Source organism: Pongo pygmaeus, chromosome 15 (genome assembly GCF_028885625.2).
Source record: "Pongo pygmaeus isolate AG05252 chromosome 15, NHGRI_mPonPyg2-v2.0_pri, whole genome shotgun sequence".
NCBI lineage: Eukaryota > Metazoa > Chordata > Mammalia > Primates > Hominidae > Pongo > Pongo pygmaeus.
In genome coordinates, this window is record NC_072388.2 from 845,241 (window position 1) to 859,893 (window position 14,653).

General features: G+C 40.5%; 1 pseudogene; it reads left to right on the plus strand.

The window, feature by feature from the left end:
* Positions 1-957: 957 nt before the first annotated feature.
* On the plus strand, positions 958-12,262 carry LOC129026109 (zinc finger protein 285-like; annotated as a pseudogene).
* The last annotated feature ends 2,391 nt before the right edge of the window (positions 12,263-14,653 follow it).

A 14,653-nucleotide genomic window follows, 5' to 3' on the forward strand; every position in this document is an offset into this window, starting at 1 on the left:
CTTCCTGTGTCCATGTGTTCTCATTGTTCAATTCCCACCTATGAGTGAGAACATTTGGTGTTTGGTTTTTTGTCCTTGCTATAGTTTGCTGAGAATGATGGTTTACAGCTTCATCCATGCCCCTAAAAAGGGACATGAACTCATCATTTATTATGGCTGCATTGTATTCCATGGTGCATATGTGCCACATTTTCTTAATCCAGTCTATCGTTGTTGGACATTTGGGTTGGTTCCAAGTCTTTGCCATTGTGAATACTGCCGCAATGAACATACGTGTGCATGTGTCTTTATAGCAGCATGATTCATAATACTTTGGGTATATACCCAGTAATGGAATTGCTGGGTCAAATGGTATTTCTAGTTCTAGATCCCTGAGAAATCGCCACACTGACTTCCACAATGGTTGAACTAGTTTACAGTCCCACCAACAGTGTAAAAGTGTTCCTATTTGTCCACATCCTCTCCAGCTCCTGTTGTTTCCTGACTTTTTAATGATCTTAAATCTTAAATGCAATAACATAAAGTAAAATAAAACCTAAGTCCCAACAAGGGGAAACTTTCAAAAACAATCTGAAAACTTCCCGCGTTTTCTTGTTATGTTGTAACGAGTACTCCTGTAATTCCCCTATTAAGGATTCAGACAATGGTGGTTAATTCATTCTGCTTCTTCTGAGACTAGGAAACAAATTACAGGGTATGTTATATTGCAAGTGTAGATTATGCAGTCTTCATCAACAGAAACAAAACATGATGGGGGGCGGGGATGGAAATATTTAAGTGAATTTTAATTGAAAACTTTCGTGGTTTTAACATTAAAAGACATGCCTATAAAATAAGAACCTATAAAAGTCTTCATTAAAATGGTAAAGTGCTCATTTCCAAGTAGTAAAATATTGAAACTTTTTCTTTTCATCGTTGATAGTGATTTATTTAACATTTCAATAGTTTATCGTTATTATGATTGTCATTATTTTAGACGAATGCACGGAAGTCAAAGGACTTCCAAATGCACGGAAGTCAAAGGCTACCTTCACCCTGGTAGCCTTGCGAATGTCCACTGCTGCGCGCGGGGCTTTCTGGGGATTGTAGTCCATAGGCCTCCTTGTGCATGCGCCATGGTACCAGACGCTAGTTGCGGGCGACATTGTTTGGGATGCTGGGGTGAGTCCCGCGTGGACCGCGCCCCTCTCGGAAGCGTAGCCAGGAATAGGGCTGCAGGATGTGCAGCTGTGACCCGTCCCTGTGGACTTTGAAGTAGGAGGAGTGGAAGAGGGGACTGGTGACCAATGATAAGGCCTCGTGGGTGGGGTAGGCTGGGGAAGTTCAGCGGCCCCTACCTAGCCGGGGTGGGATGGGAAGCGCGTGGGCTCGGTTTGGGGAGCAGCCCTGGGTTTGACAAAACGTGCATCTTCACGTTTCGTGACAGCAACTTGCGCTGTGCCACCTTGGGTCGAGGCTTAGGGTCCAGTCTTGGAATGTGCATCTCTGGATGAGGGCAGTGGGGCGCTGGCTCAGAGTTTGGGAGTAATGGCTGGGGCTGTGCCTCCCTGAATGGGATGAGGGATTTGCTTAAGCAGCTTTTCTCTGGAGATAGAGGATGGGTTGGTCTATTCTCGCTCAGTTTGGCGCGTGCGATTCTGGCTCAGCACCCCTAGGTTCTTGGATGGGGAGTTGTCTTGGGTCTGAACTCTGGATTTTAGCAGCTCTGACTCCATTGGGGCATTTCTGACTTCAGGGCAGAGGTTCCGGCTTCTGGCAATAAGGAAACAACTCAGACTGTAATAACTCAGGAGTTTAATATCACCGCATACATTTTGAAAAGAACGGTCCCAGGCCTGGCGCGGTGCCTCCCTCCTGTAATCCCAGCACTTTGGGTGGATCACGAGGTGAAGAGATCGAGACCATCCTGGCTAACACGGTGAAACCCTGTCTCTACTAAAAAAAAAAAAATTACAAAAAATTTGCCGGGCGTGGTGGCAGGCGCCTGTAGTCCCAGCTACTCCGGAGGCTGAGGTTGGAGATGCATGGGCAGCATATACATGACCATATTCTAAATGTCACTGGTCTCGTTCAATAAGTAACAAGATTTGAATGGGTATGTATTAGTCAGAGTTCAACCAGCAAGGCGGAACCACTAAGAGATATATATTAAGCGATTTATCATAAGTAATTGACTTATATGATTACGGGGTCTAACTAGGCAAGTCCAAAATCCACATGGCAGTCCCTCAGGAAGGATGGCCAGAACTCTTAGACACAGACTGAAGCCGCTGTCTATGGGTGGAATTTCTCCACCTCCCAGGGAAGCCTCAGCTCTGCTCATAAGACCTTTCAGTTTTTTGAATCAGACATACTCAGATTAGATAGAATAATCTCCCTTAAAGTAAACTGATTATGGACTTTAATCACATCTACAAATTATCTTCATAGCAATACCTAGATTAGTGTTTGATTCAATAACTGAGGACTGTAGCTTAGCCAAGTTGTCACATTAAAAACACCATCACAGTGTGGAGGAAGGATTTTCTTTTAATCATGAACAAAATTAATTATGAAAGTACACAAAAAGAACAAATGGTATTATGAATCTCCACTTGCAGTACCCATCATGCAGTTTCAATGGTTAACTTTTTGCCAAAGAGATTTGCTTAATCTCTTTTTCATTTTTTTCTTTCCCAGAGTATTTTAAGAGGCATGTTATTTTACACTGTATTGGTTTTTCTCTGAGCACATCACTTTTTTATAGTACTTTATTTTATATGCAACTAAAATGATGAGCTCACACTTTTATCCTTCTGCCTGGAAACCATCTTGCCCAAGTCCAGGATTCATTAGGTACATTTTCTATCTTCTAAATTAGAGCAACAGTTTACCAAATGTTCACCAGTACATCCAGGTCACCATTTTTCCAGCCTCCTATAACAGTGTCGTCAATGGTTATGGCCTGGAACTAAAGCCGATGCCATGAATATTTGGTAGCACTCTGCTGGTTTTGGTTAGCTTGGGTGTGCCCTCATAGTGAAGACGGAGGGACAAGAGAGCAAGTGAACACGTGAGATCTGTCAAGGCCCAGGTTAGAACTGGCACATTCTCACTTCTGCTTCATTTTGGTAGCCAGAGTAAGTTACATTGCCAAGTCAAAACTAAAGGGGTAAGAAAACACACTCTGGTCCTTTAGTGGGATTAGTGAGCATGGAAGAGGATATTTCTAAACAGCAATCTAATTTACCACATCCTCTATGTTTTTTAGTATGTATTTCTTAAAAATTGACTAATGAGATAATCAATAATTATTTGGGATTATCTAATACCCAGACAATAACCAAATTTCCCTGATTATCTCAAAAAATTTTTTAACAGTTGATTTGTTCAAATGGGATCTTACCAAGGTCTATACTATTATATAGTTGGCTGTTGTATCTCATAATCTCTTTTAATCTAGAGAAATCTGCCCCTGTACTTTATTCTCTCCTGCTATTGCCTTGTTGTAGAAACCAAGTTTGGTGTCCTGTGTTCTTTCCCACATTTGGAATACATTTGTTTGCTTCCTTTTCTTATCTTTCAATGTGTTATCTATCCACAGTATTTCCTGTAAGTGGAAGCACCAGATGCTTGAAGAGATTCAGGTTCAAGGTTTTACAAGAATACTTCATGGATGGTTATACAAGAATACTTCAGACAGGAAAAGATTTATAGATTTTTGCAAGTGTTTGTTCGTTGATAAATTTGGTTTCTTAATATTTTGGGGCTCTCCTTGTATCTGCATCCTATGACAATAGCTGCCTAGGCTTCCTACAAGGCATCCATCCAGCTACAAGGGTGGTGGAGAAATGAGTGTTTTGTTTTCCCAGGCTCTATAGTTGAGGCAGAGAAGGGAGAATGGGGCGTAGGCTGGGTGAACCTCTATCCCTAACCCCTTCTCCCTACATTTGAACACCCCAAGTAGACTTCAGGGTATCTGTATTTCCTGAATGATTAACTACAATTCAATTTTGTTGCCTCCCACAGAAGAAGGTATACAGTACTGTTACTGAGAGAGTGATGCTATTAGGACAACGGTGCTGACTCCCCTAGATTTTGTTTTTAATCATTGTCAGATTTTAGTAATTGGACAATTGTTAGGAACATATTCTTTGTGAAGTCCTTTGTAACTGCTTACAACTTTCGTTTGAAAGCTCTGCGTTATTTAGAGATGCAGAGTCTGTTGAGAGAACATATCTGTAAATACTTAACTCTGAGCAGTGTGATATATGCAGCGATAGAAATATTTTATGTAAAAATCGGTTCTTGATTAGGAGATGGTTATTAATATCAGATTATTCCCCACATCCTTTTATTTTGAGAAATTTCAATTTATCAGGAAAATGAAAGAATAGCATAATGTGTAATCTTCACCTAGATTCACCAATTGTTGACAATCACCCACAAACATATGCATAATATACGTATATACACACATATCTGTATTTTATTTTGATGACCCAGTTGGGGATAAATTGCAGGCATTATTATAATTCATCCCTAAATATTTCAGCTTGTATCTCCTAAGAGTAAGAGCATGTTCCTACATTTCCACATTATTGCTAATGTACTCAAGAAATTTCACATTGATACCACTATTTTTTAATACCTAGTTGATATCCAAGTGTTCTTAATTATCCTAATAATCTCCCTTTTCTCTATTGTGTTTTTTGAATCTAGGAGCCAGGCTTTTAGTTACCCTGTCTTCTTAGTTCCTTTTAACATGATAAGAATAGATTAATCTGCCATGAAAAAGTGAAAATACCAAATCTTGGTGTGTGATGAGAAATGAAATCATGGAACAGAACTAGACTTGTGTATTGGCACAACAACTTAGTATAGATTTATCTGTGCCTATTTCCTGGGCCTTATTTTATAATTTGATTAATGTTGTCCTTTGGGAATCCCTGATCCAATAGGATTAATGTCCTTATGAGAGAGCCTCAACAGAGCTTGCTCTCATTCTCCCTCTGCCATGTAAGGACACAGTGAGAGGACAGCTGTCTACAAGCCAAGAGAAGAAACCTGAATGAAATCTATCTTGGTGGTACTTGATCTTAGACTTTCCAACCTCCAGAACAGTAAGAAGATAGTTTATTTTGTTTAACCTAATCAGACTGTGGTATTTTATTAAGGCAGCCCAAACAGACTAAGACCAGTCATTTGTGTGGATGATTGACTTGGCATGTGGTTGATGTTTTAGGAAAGGGTGACATTCAAGGACATGGCTATTGTCTTCACTAAGGAAGAGCTGGCTCTATTGGATAAAACCCAGGTAAACCTGTACCAAGACGTGATGATGGAAAACTTCAGGAACCTCATCTCTGTGGGTGAGTAACTGAGCATCAGACCACTGGACCTGTGTCCTGAAATCGTCATTTCATACCAGATAGAAAACTCCAGTTAGATCACAAAAAGAAACTTTGACCACTGGAAAGAAAACTCCTAAGAGATGCATGTGCAGGTTAGAACCATGCAGTTAATGAGTTTTTACAGATCAATGTGAGGAACTGGCCCCTTGCGATGGTTTTCTGAGGGAGCTCTCCCCAAATCTCATTCCCCTGGCCTGTGGGCATTCAATGCAGTTAGTAAGCACTCCCTCCCCTAATCACACATTTAGGCTCTCATTCTTTCCTCATATTTCTCAGAATGAGACATAAAATTCACACATCACCAAGAGCCTTGATCTATGGTTTGCTTCTGCAGAAAAATCAATGTTTATCCACTGTTTCGGATAAGCCAGTGTTAAAGGAACCAAGGGAGAACATTGGTTTGGTTGGCAGTTACAATAGCCAACACTTACTTGTATGTAGTAAGTGTAATCTAAGTGTTGGTTTATTTGATTACTTTTTGATAAATATCTAACCTCGTTTTCATTTCTCAGAGGTTCATATACAGTTATGTGTTACCTAAGTATAGTTTATGAGATAGAGATATGGTTTGGCTATATCCCTACCCAAGTCTCATCTTGAATTGTAGCTCCCATAATTCCCACATGTTGTAGGAGGGGCCTGGTAGGAGGTAACTGAATCATGGGGCAGGAGTCTTTCTTGTGCTGTTCTTATGAGAGTGAATAAGTCTCATGAGATTTGATGGTGTTATAAATTGGTGTTCTCCTGCACAGGCTTTCTCTTTGCCTGCTGCCATGTAGGATGTCTCTTTGCTCTTCCTTCACCTTCTGCCATGATTGTGAGGCCTCCACAGCCACATGGAACTATGAGTCAATTGAACCTCTTTCCTTTATAAATTATCCAGTCTTGGGTATGTCTTTATTAGCAACATGAGAATGGACTAATACAGATAGTTACTGCTATTATCCCTCTTTTATGGACGTATTACTCTGTTTTCACACTGCTGATAAAGACATACCCAAGACTGGGCAATTTACAAAAGATAGACATGTTTTGGGACTTACAGTTCCACATCCCTGGGGAGGCATCATAGTCATGGTGGAAGGTCAAAGGCACGTCTCACATGGTGGTAGACAAGAGAAGAGAGCTTATGCAGGTAACCGCCCGCCCCCTTTTTTTTTTTTGAAAGAGTCTGGCTCTGTAGCCAGGCTGCAGTACAGTGGTGTTATCTTGAATCACTGCAACCTCCAACTACCAAGTTCAGGCAATTCTCCTGCCTTAGCCAACCCAGTATCTTGGAATACAGGCATGCGCCACCATGCCCAGCTAATTTTTGTATTTTTTAGTAGAGACGGGGTTTCACCATGTTGGCAAGGATTGTCTCAATCTCTTGACCTCCTGATCAACCCACTTTGGTCTCCCAAAGTGCTGGGATTACAGGTGTGAGACACTGCGCCCATTCAGAATCTCCCTTTTAAAAACCATCAGATCTCATGGGACTCATTCAGTATCATGAGAATAACACAGGAAAGACCCGCCCCCATAATTCAATCGCCTCCTACCGGGTTCCTCCCATGACACATGGAAATTGTGGGAGTTACAATTCAAGATGAGATTTGAGTGGGGACACAGCCGAACCATATTATCCCACCCCAGCCCCTCCCAAATCTTATGCCCTTACATTTCAAAACCAATCATGCCTCCCAACAGTCCCACAAAGTCTTAACTCATTTCAGCATTAACTCAAAAGTCCACAGTCCAGTGTCTCATCTGAGACAAGCCAAGTCTTTTCCATCTATGAGCCTGTAAAATAAAAAAAAATGTATTTACTTCCTAGACACAGTGTAGGTACAGGCATTGTGTAAATGCAGCTGTTCCAAATGGGAGAAATTGGCCAAAACAAAGGGGCTACAGGCCCCATGCAAGTCTGAAATCCAATAGGGCAGTCAAATCTTAAAGCTCAATAGTGATCTCCTTTGACTCCATGTCTTGCATCCTGGTCACGCTGATATAAGAGATAGATTTCCATGGTCTTGGGCAGCTCCATCCCTGTGGCTCTGCAGTGTATAGTCTCCCTTCCGGCTGCTTTTGTGGGCTGGTGTTGAGTGTTTGTGGCTTTTCCAGGCACACGGTGCAAGCTGTCGGATCTAGCATTCTGTGGTCTGAAGGACAGTGGCCCTCGTCTCACAGCTCCACTAGGTAGTGCCCTGGTAGGGACTCTGTGTGGGGGCTGTGACATGTGGGATTTATGGGACATGACACGTGGGAATTATCGGAGTTACAATTCAAGAAGAGATTTGGGTGGGGACACAGCCAAACCATATCAACGGATGAAACAACTGAGTCACAGAATTCATAACTTGCCCATGATCACACAGCTTATAAGAAGAACTAGGACTTGAGCCCTCCTAATCTTGCCCTAGGTCCTGTGTTTTTAATAAATAACCTCGTGAAACCAAAGTGTAATCTGTAAACACAGGACCTTCTACATAAATCTGCATATCCCTGCAGTTGTTTCTCAGACTGCAGGATAAAACCCTCTTGGTGAGTCCTGAAATCAAATTACTGTGTCATAACTAGCAATTTTTAAAAAGCAAAATAGATTAATAGAACAGAAAACAAAAGAATTTATCAAAGTGCATTGCACATCGTATGTAAGTATCAGCTGATAAAACTTCTGTTTTAGTGAGCAGTCTGTGTTGATGTTCGTGCCTATTCCTACTGAATCACAATGCTGATTTTATTGTGGGTTACAATCAGAACAATTCGGAAACCACTGCTTAAAGCCCATTTGGGGCAGCTCATGGTCTCCCTTTCCCTGATACTATCTTATAAACTAAAGTCACTTTCAATAAAACAACCCAGAAAGGACCTTAAACCAGAAGCAGTATCCAGTGGGACTTGACCATGATATTCATGCCATTTTGAAACACATCATAGGGCCCCAAAAATATGATCATCCTCTTCTGCCTCAGCCCCCTGTTTGTTATACCACAGTCTTGCTTCCCTGGGTGCCAGGCCATTGACAGTGCCACAGTATCTGTTCCCCATTCTCATAGTCATGGCTGTTTGAGATTCTGCAATAACTTAAAAGGTCAGAACTTAAGGAAATGGATTATAGGATCTGAGTGGTCTCTATCTTTTCATGAAGACAAAGAACGTCGGGGAACATAAAAAGGGATCTCTCTTAAAGCTTGTCTCAGAGGTTTACATATGCATCCCAGCACAATGCCAGGACCATGTTTCACAATGTTTATCCCTATTTCAATCCCCATTGCCTTTTTATTCCCATCCCCTTAAGGCTCACCATGTACAGTTGTGCAGTTTGTACACAAACATACATGATAGTCCTCCATATGACAGTGATGTGAAGGAAGGGAAGACATCAGGAGATATGACTTGCTTGTTTCTGAAACCTCTTGTGACACTTTGTGTCCCTTCCTCTGCCCAACATATAAAAAACACTCCATCAATATTTATTATTTCTATACACACATATACTACATAAAATGGGAGCCTTTCCCATACCTTTTGTAGCAAGATTATTAAAGTCTTTTTATTGACTACTCTTATAGCTGAGAGGTGAATTTCTTCCTTCATAAATTTTTCCTAAGATTTCCTTTTATTCTTTTTTGCTGTGTGGGGGTTGAAAGGTCTTGCTCTGTCACCCAGGCTGGAATACCGTGGCACAATCTTGGATCACTGCAGCTTCTGCGTCCCAGGATTAAGCAATCCTCCAACCTCAGATTTCCAAGTAGCTGGGATCATAGGCAAAACTGAGCCAATTTTTAATTTTTTTGTAGAGATGGGCTCTCACCATACTGCCCAGCCTGGTCTTGATCTCCTGAGCTTGAGTGATCCTCCCACCTCAGCCTCTGAAAGTGTTGCTATGACAAGCATAAGCCACTGCACCTGGCCAAGATTTCTCCTAATTTCCCTACAATATTTGATTTCTAATTAGCAGCTCAGGTTAGAATTACTGTGGCTCTAACTGTTTCACATGTCATTAGAAGCCAGGGACAACTTCCCACCCCATCATATTTCATTTTCTCAAAACCTCTGGACAGGTGATTCACAAATTCTCTTTCTTCTCATGAGATACGGGATTAAAAACAACATTTTGAATCTTCAGGAAAAGGGGTTAAATTACCTTTCTCAAGAAGTGCTTCATTGCTGGAAGATTTGGAAACAAAGGATCCAGGATTTAAGTGTGAGTCAGGATTATATCATGAACCTTAAAGAACAGTGTTCCCCACATTTAGAAGATGTTTCCCTCTGTGAAGAGTGGGCAGGCATGTCTCTTCAGATTTCTGAAAACGGAAACTATGTAGTAAATGCCATTATCAAAAATCAAGACATCACAGCACGGCAAAGCCTGACACAGGTTCTTACCCCAGAATCTTGGAGGAAAGCCAACATAATGACCGAGCCCCAGAAATCTCAGGGAAGATATAAGGGAATTTACGTGGAAGAGAAATTGAACAGACGTGCTCGGCATGATGACAGCCTCAATTGGACCTCACGTGATCATCATGAGTCCCAAGAACGTAAAGGGGAGGACCCTGGTAGACACCACAACTGTGGGAAAAACTTGAGTATGAAATCAACAGTTGAACAACATCATGCGGCCCATGTTTTACCACAGCCTTTCACATGTAATAACTGTGGGGTGGCCTTTGCAGATGATACAGATCCTCGTGTCCATCACAGCACTCACCTATGAGAAAAATCTTAGAAATGTGACCAGCATGGAAAGAACTTAAGTCAGAGCCAATATCTTATCGTTCATTGTAATACCCACTCAAGAGAGACTCCCTATGAATTCTACGAATGGCCTACAGGCTGCTAACAGAGCTCAGACCTTCCCAGATGTCAGAAATTCCCCTCAGGAGACAATCCCTACAAATGTAAAGAATGTGGCAAGGGCTTCAGGTGCAACTCTTCCCTTCACAGCCATCATCGAGTCCACACAGGTGAGATGCCCTACAAATGCGACGTATGTGGGAAAGCGTTGGGATTTAGGTCACCTCTTTGTATTCATCAGCAAGTACACACAGGGAAAAAGCCCTACAAATTGTGAAGAGTGTGGGAAGGGCTTTGAACAGAGCTCCAAACTTCTTATCCATAAGAGAGTCCACACTGGATAGAAGCCTTACAAATCCAGTGAGTGTGTCAAGTGCTTTAGTTCAAGCTCCATTCTTCAAGTCCACTGGAGGTTTCACACAGGGGAGAAACCTTATAGGTGTGGTGAGTATGGAAAGGGCTTCAGCCAAAGTACACAGCTTCACATTCACCAGAGAGTCCACACAGGGGAGAAACCATACAAATGCAATGTGTGTGGAAAGGATTTTGCTTATAGCTCTGTTCTTCACACTGATCACAGAGTTCACACTGGAGAAAAACCATATAAATGTGAAGTGTGTGGAAAGTGCTTTAGTTACAGTTCATATTTTCACTTCCATCAAAGTGACCACACCAGAGAGAAACCATATAAATGTGATGAGTGTGGTAAAGGCTTCAGCTGGAATTCAGATCTTCATGTTCATCTCAGAGTCCACACAGAACAGAGGCCCTATATGTGTAAGGCATCTGGTAAGGGCTTCAGTCATAATTCGCACCTCCTTGCCCAACAGAGAGTGCATATAGATGAGACACAGTACACACATTGTGAACATGGCAAAGACCTTCTGACTCATCAAAGACTACATGAGCAGAGAGAAACATTATAAACGTAGTAAGCCAGGGTTAAATTAGGAAAACAGAAGTCACACTGTATTACAGATAATAGAAGCTTACTCAGCCTGTGGGAGGGCTGGGGGAGCAAAAGACAGGGACACTGCCATCGATAATGTCAGCCCACAGCACTGGAGTGTGCCAGGCAAGGCTTGTGGATTTCAAGAACTTCTGTATGCTACAATGGCAAAGTAGGTTACTCCTGACAAATGGGTGGTTTGTGGTAGTGTTTGTAGGTAGAGGTCAAATTTCCATTAAAGGGTGTATCCAGAAAGAAAATTCTAATTGGGATGATTATGATAAGGTCTTCAGTTTAGCCAAAGTCCTTAGTTTTTTTTAGTCCCCAACAGAACAATACTCTCTGTATGAAGAACCTTCCAAAGTGTGCTCAGAAATGAAACCGGTACTCTTACTATGAAAGAATATTAGTACTCAGGTTTTCCATGAGATTCTCTGCACAGGCGAGAAGCTCTACAAAAGTGGCATTTGAAGGGTGTGGCAAAGGCAGTGCTGCGTTTATCACAGTGGTTCCATTTCCTTGCAAATAATAAGACTCTATTTCTCAGTAACTCCTGCAGTTAAGAGTGTGCCCATGTTTGAGTTCTAGCCAATGGAATGTGAGCAAAAGTGATAAAAACCACTTTCAGGTCTAGCCATTATAAACAAACTCAGGCTTCTCTATCCCTGCCAAGGTGACCTTGGAGGCTGCTTATTCCAGACTGGGTCGATAGAAGGTCGCTATCTGATCTGTGTTGGATTTCTTTTTAGAGTAAGATATAAAAATTCATTGTGTCTCACCACTGAGATTTTTGGTGGTTTATTTGTTACTGCAGCATTTCCTAGGCCATCCTGACTAGCATGGAGGGATTTCATAGCAATATGCTTCATTGTCATACAGAATGTCAAACATATTGTTATAGCAATATGTTTCATTGTCCACATACAGAAGCAACATTGTAATTCAGAGTTCAAAGCTTTTAAGTCTTTATGGCTTGATGTGGCAGTGCAACCATCTAAAATGGTATGGATGGGACTTCTCCAGTGATAACCTTCATTCTTTAGTGTGTACACCAAAGAGAAATGTTCAAGATGATATAACTGTGGTAAAACTTTACTGAAAAGTACAACCCGCAGATGTAAGAAATGTCATACAAAAAAGAAACTCTGTAGTGTGGGCGCTGAATAAATTTGTCAGCTCACACCTTAAATGCGATTAAAAATTAACTAGAATAGGTGTTCTGTGGTTAGTCTTGATAAAATTAATTGAATGAAACTAACATTTACTAAAGTGAGCAATAACATGTAAAAAACCAACAGTGTTCATTGCAGACTGATGCAGTCTTCTTCTCAGCAGACTTGTATAATAATGGGTTTTTAAAGGATGCTCTTTCGGTCAACTTCCTCCCAAAATTGTCATTTAATGGGAGATAATAGATGAATTCGAGAGGGGATCTCTTTGCTTTTTTTTTTTTTTGGAAACAGGGTGTTGCTCTGTCACCCAGGTGGCTGGAATGCAGTGGCCTGATCATGGCTCGCTGCTATAGCCTTGAAATCCTGGGCTCCAGTGATCCTCGTGCCTCAGCCTCCTGAGTAGCTGGGACTACAGGCATATACCACCATCTTCAGCTACTGTTTTCTTTAAAAAATTTACTTGTATAGATGGGGTCTTGCTTTGTTTCCCAGGTTAGTCTCATTCTGGTTTCAAGTGATCCTCCTACCTCAGCTTCACAAAGTGCAGGGATTACAAGTGTGGGCCACTGCACTCAGCCCACAATGTCTTTTATTTTTTTTCAAAAACAATCTCCTTTTTTGTTTTAATTGACTTATAGGTTTCTTCATTTGGATCATGGTTTATTCCTAGTTTTTCCTTCATTACATTTTCCTGCCAGTTATAGTTTGTAAATAGAATAGCCATTCAAGTGCAAATGAAACCATCCCTGAAGCGTCATTTTCTTACTTATAAGGTGGATAAGAGTGAAGTATTTTAAAAATTCTGTGTCAGTAGAAATGAGGAAATGAGTGTTCTTACATAAGTTGGTGGGGAAAAAAACAGGTACAAAGTTGTGAACACAAAACAAAACAAAAATGAAAGACAAAAATAGAAGAAAATTAAAATGAGAAAAACAGAGGATCAACAAATTTCTATTGCCACTTTGTATTTACCTCTGGGAGCCAAGAAACAATGCAACTGGGCTTAAGACCATCACTGAGGTGTACTTTTCTGGTGAGAAACATTACCTGGATTTGTTACATGAATCTATTTGGCATCTCTGTGGGACCCCCAAAACTTTTAAAAAAATAATTTTCAAAAAATAAAATCATAATTCTTACACAGGTATGAAAAGACCAGCTAGGGAATGATAGATTATTTGCAAATCATATATGTGTAAAAGTCTTGTATAGAGAACACATAAAGACTCTCAAAACTCAATAGGAAAACAATCCAATTTTTTAAGCTAAAAGATTTAAACAAACACTTCACTGAAAAAGATATGCCTATGACAAAGGGGCACATGCAAAGATAATCAACGTCATTAGTCATTAGGGAAATATAAATCAAGACCACAATGAAATATCACTACACATCTATTCGAACAGCTAAAATAAAAAATAGCAACAATGTCAAACTCTGGCAAGGATGTAAAGAGACTGGAAGTCTCATAAATTTCTGTTGGGAATGTAAAGTAGTAGAACAACTCCAGAAAACAGTTTGGCAGTTCCTTAAAAAATTAAACATATCCTTACCATACAACCCCATAACTTCAATCCTGGACATGTACTCCAGAGAAATGAAAACTTACATACACAAACAAATGCACACAAACCTGTACATGAATGTTCATAGTAGCTTTATTCATAATGGCAAAAAACTGGAAACAACCAAAAGGTTCCCTAATAGGTAAATGTTAAACAAATCGTGGTACATCCATACCGTGGAATACTACTCAGCAATAAACAGGAATGGACTATTGATACACACACAACTTAGAGGGATCTTAAGATAATTATGCTAAGTGAAAAATGTGAATCTATTTTATGGTTCTGGTTGTATAACATTCTTGAAATGACCAAATTGTAGAGATGGAAAGCAGATTAGTTGTTTCTAGATATCAGGAATAGTAGAAGGGAGGGGACTCGGTGTGACTATCAAGATGTAGCAAGAAGGAGGGCTTTGCAGTGACGGAATAGTTATTTATCTTGATTGTTGTAGTAGCTATATCAGTCTACAAGTGATAACATACAACTACACATATTCATGGCATCAATATAATTCCCTGGTTTTTATGTTGTATTTTAATTAAGGACAGTATAATCATTGGGTGAAACAGGGTGAAGGGTACGTGGGACCTCTTTTTACTATCTTTTCAATTTCATATGAATTTGTGAATATTTTAAAATAAAAAGTTAAAAAAATAATTGGATGCTTAGGATCTCTATAGAGGATTTTATTTATTTCTGCCAGATTTACAAGCAATACAGGGTGAGGGATTGAGTTGACTTGGATTTGGGTTTGAATACCTGCCAGGTTGGGCCTACTTCCCTTTCAA